Here is a 4,972-nt window from a genome sequence, read left to right on the forward strand (position 1 = left end):
GGGGTATTGGAGGGAGGGGGGTTTTTCTAAGGTAAGTCCTTTTTTCTTGCAAAGTTGTTATCTACACATAACAAATAATTTTTTTTTTTCTTTTTCCAATAAAAAAAAAAAAAAAAAAAAAAAAAAAAAAAAAAAACTAAATATTTCTGGGTTCCCCATCTGCAAGGCAAAAGGCCTTACCTTAGACAAACCACCTCTCCTTCAATCACCGGCACACTTTTTCATTCCTTTCTTTGAGCCTTCACCTTACCTTTTATCTGCAACTGTGTTATAATTTTCAGGTCTACATACCACCATTTATGTTGTGGTCCCAGAGCCTGAGCTATAGCTATTGGTAAGTACTGGAGACCTCACTTACAAGTCTGGATCTGGACAGCTCCTGGCGCATGTGCAGGACTATTAAAAGTGCCCAGACAGCCTTCACAGTTCACCACACATCTATCAACATGCAGGGAAGTGAGAACAAATTGGGAAGGTAGCCTAAGGGATAGTACTAGGCCAAACTTAAAGTCCTGATTTGGTCATTTACAGGCTGTTTGATCTTGGGCAATTTATTTATAGGAGATTGGGTTTGCCAGCCTAAAAAGGAAAATAATCATCTTTTCCTTGCAAGATTTGGGGGGGGGGGTAGATTTCAAGTATTTGAGGACTACTAGGCATAAACTATTGCTGGTATTATTTTTACATGTCTATGTTTCATGGAAAAATGCCTCTGCTTGCCTTTCTACCCACCCCTCCCACACAATCCATTCCTCTAGTGGTGAATAAGAAAAGATAGAGGCAGCCTCTTCTTTAAATGTAGCTGCCTTCCTGCCTTGCATTTACAATGGCTACTTTTAAGATACAGCATTCCTGAGCCAAAGGCACTAAAGCATATTTTTAAAAACCAGCTTTTCTCCTGTTGTGGCTGCTTGACATTGCATGGATTAATGGGTGTAGGACCCACAGTCAAGATCCAGGCAGTCACAGAATTTTGTAGACTCGTAATTTTTCAGTTATTTCAAGGTCAGATACTGACCCCAAAATAAGGTAGAGCATGCTAACTATAGGAAGGGATTTACCTAAGATCCATACTAGGGTCATGGAATCTGTACAGGCCTCAAATTTGCATATGCAGTTCTCAACAAATTCTCTAGAACAGCACTAATAGGCCTTTCCTTTTTGCAATGATGGAAATATGTATTTGTACTGTCCAATATGGTAGCCACTAACCACATATGGCTATTGAACACTTGAAATATGGCTAATGGTATGAAGAATTGAGTTTTTAATTTAATCTAATTTAATTGCAATTGCCACCTGTGACTAGTAGCTACTGTATTAGTGCAACTTTAAGCAATCTATTACCCACCATCTCCCCCAAAATTAATAAGCATAGATTTAGAATTTAGAAAATTTTCTCATAAACATGTAATAACCTAAAATAACCTTAAATAACAAAATATTAAATTGAAGCAAATCCTTTCAGTGTTTCCCCCTCCTGAATGAATCACAGACCCAGGTTTGCAAAAAAAATAACAAAATCTAAGATGAGAGGAGAGGACATTGGCATAGAAAAACAAAGTTGGGGATGTATTTGTCAGCTTTTGCTTTGTTATACATGTAACAAAGAACCACTAAATTTCAGTTGCTTACAATCACAAAGGGTTTTTTTCCCTCATTTATCTATAAGTTGTCTTCACTCTCGGACCCAGATAAAGGGACCGCCTCCATGTAAGACATGCCAGTCATATGGCTGATATGAAAACAGGTACATGTAATAGCTCTTGAAACATCTTCACTTTTCATTGGCCAAAAGATGTCAAGCTTTGCTATATGACATGAATAGAGTGGGAAGTATATATGCTCCTCCCTCAGGAAGGGGAACCAAGGAAGAAATAAAGAAAAAGAAAGTAGCCTACCTTTCCATCATAGAAAATGAGTGAATAGAGTTATACATTGTATTAGAAAGCAACAAAATCTGTGGTACTTCCATACAATGGGCTACTATTCAGCAATGAAAATAAATGAGTTATCAAGACACAAAAAGCTATGGAGAAAACAAATGCATTTTGCTAAGAAAGAAACCAGTCTGAAAATGCAACACACTGTATGATTCTAACTATATAACATTCTGGAAAAGGCAAATCTACGAGACAGTAAAAAGATCAGTGGTTATAGGGGTTTAGGGAGGGATGATTGGTGAAGTACAGGGTATTATTAGGGTAGTGAAACTATTCTGTATGATATGATACTGGTGGCTACATGACATTATTCGTCTGTCAAGCCATAGAACTTTACAGCACAAAGAATGGACTTTAATGTATGCAAATTAAAAAGAAATAATTTAGGAGATTGGGGGAATCTCAGAAAAGAAATCAAACTGTGACAAGAGAATCTAAATGTATTGCAAATGTATGAAAAAAACTCACTGAAGGGGGAAGGGAGGGAAAGGTGCTGCTACAGGTAACTTTGAAAATGAATTAAATCTGTCAAAACTAAAAGCAAAAGAAGCTGCACATAAGCGGTGTACTCTAGTTGATAAAGTTGTTTCCCACCGAGACACAGATTAACAGTTCTGATACCTCTATACATACATACTGGAATGGAACAATTAAGTAAGTGAATGGTGGATGGTGGAAACCAGGTTTCTCATTGTTGGAGTGGGAATTTACAAATAAGTAACAATCTATACCACACAGAATGATCTATACAGTAATGGATTAGAGTTGGGGACATCAGTAGGAACTCATATTTAATTTGATAGATACAGATGTTTAATATAGAAATATTTGTAGATAGGGACACCTGAGTGGTTTAGTTGGTTAAGCATCCAACTCTTGGTTTGCCTCAGGTCATGATCTCACTGTTCATGAGATTGAGCCACACATGGGACTCTGTGCTGACAGTGTGGACCCTGCTTGTGATTCTCTCTCTTTCCCTCTCCCTCTGCCCCTTACCCACTTATGCACACACTCTCTCTCTCAAAATAAATAAATAAACTTTATATATAATATATAATATATATAATATAATATATATACTTTATAAATAAACTTTATAAATATATACTTTATAAATATAAATAAACTTTATATATATATTATATATATATTTATATATTATATATATATATAAACTTTATATATATATATATTTGTAGATACATACACAAGTTAATAAACACTTGTATATTTCTTTCCTCTGTAGCTGAGATGGCCTAAAAGAAACAACATGCCAGTAGCAACAAGCACATTTAGCACCCAAATTTTGGTTTCTAATACCATTCTCCATTAAAAAGGGCTCCTTGGAAAATTGGCTGATGCTAGGAATGGGCAGGAAATATACAAAAAACTCTGGAGTATTTTTTTTTAAGATTTAATTTAAAAAATTTTTTAATGTTTATTTATTTTTGAAGGAAAGAGAGACAGCATGAGTGGGGGAGAGGCAGAGAGAGGGAGGCACAGACTCTGAAGGGAGCCCCAGGTTCTGAGCTGTCAGCACAGAGTCCGATGCGGGGCTCAAACTCACAAGCCATGAGATCATGACCTGAGCTGAAGTTGCATGCTTAACCGACTGAGCTACCCAGGCATCCCTTTTTAAGATTTAATTTTGAGGGCACTTGAGTGACTCAGTCAGTTAAGTGTCTGACTTGATTTCAGCTCAGGGCATGATCTCACAGTTTGTGAGTTCAAGCCTGCCTCAGGCTGACTTGATTTCGGCTCAGGGCATGATCTCACAGTTTGTGAGTTCAAGCCTGCCTCAGGGATTCTCTTGGGAATTCTTTCTCTCCTCTCTCTCTCTCTGCCCCTCCCCCTGTTCACACTCTTTCTCTCTCTTTCTCAAAATAAATAAATAAGCCTTTTTTTTTAAGTTTATTTTTAAGTAACCTCCACACCCAACATGGGACTTGAACTCACAAGCCCAATGTCAAGAGTGGCATGATCCATGTGGATCATGGACTGAGCTATGCAAGCACCCCAAGCCTGGAGTATCCTGAAGTGCCAGAAAATAAGGAAGTTTTAGACAGATAGGTAGGTAGGTAGGTAGACAGATATACATTGCAGGAACACAGGAGCCAAGTCAAAGAGTTCCCAATGATCAAAGCTAGAATAATTTACAAAATAAGTAAATAAATATTGGATTATAACCCAAAGTATAAAATAAATACCCCCAAGTCTATATAGATATAAATGATTGTATAAAATAATAAATGCAGAAGAGACAAATCTATGCAGAAGAATTTCAAATAAATTATGTAGAGACTCCACCCTAAACATAACTCCTCACTCCTTAAGTGTGGGCTGTGCTTGGTCACTTCCTTCCTTGGTACTTGGTACTTCCTTGTACTTGGTGCAGCATGGAAGGGGGTGAGGGGAGTGTGTGGCAGGGAAGAATATCTCTACAGTAGAGAATCCTGACAAACACTGCCTTAGCCAGGTGATCAAGGTCAACATCGACTGTCATAAATGGGATGAAAAGGGCACTTGACCTCTGTGATCTTCCTCCAAAAATGTATAACTCCAATCTGATCATGAGAAAAACATCACACAAATTCCAGTATAGGGGCAGACTATACTACATCTGACTAGTATTCCTCACAACCGTCAAGGTCATCAAAACCAGTAAAAGTCTGTAAAAATGTCACAGTCAAGAGGATTAAATATAACATATCCTGGATGGATCCTGGAGCAGAAAATGTATAGTAGGTAAAAAAAATTTAATCTGAATAAAGTATGGACTTTAATTAATAATTGTCACTATTGGTTCATTAGTTGTAACAAGTATAATTTGTTAACAATGTATATGATACACTTAATAGTAGGGGATATTAATAATAGCAGAAACTGGGGGGGATATAGTATGGAACTCTACTATCTGCTCAAGTTTTCTACAAATCTAAAACCATTATAAAAAAATAAATAATAAAAATTAAAGAGGAAATATTTACAAATATGTCTAGAACTTGCCTCAAAATCTAGACAGGGAATAT

This window comes from Panthera uncia, assembly GCF_023721935.1.
Source record: "Panthera uncia isolate 11264 chromosome B2 unlocalized genomic scaffold, Puncia_PCG_1.0 HiC_scaffold_24, whole genome shotgun sequence".
NCBI classification, from domain to species: Eukaryota; Metazoa; Chordata; class Mammalia; order Carnivora; family Felidae; genus Panthera; species Panthera uncia.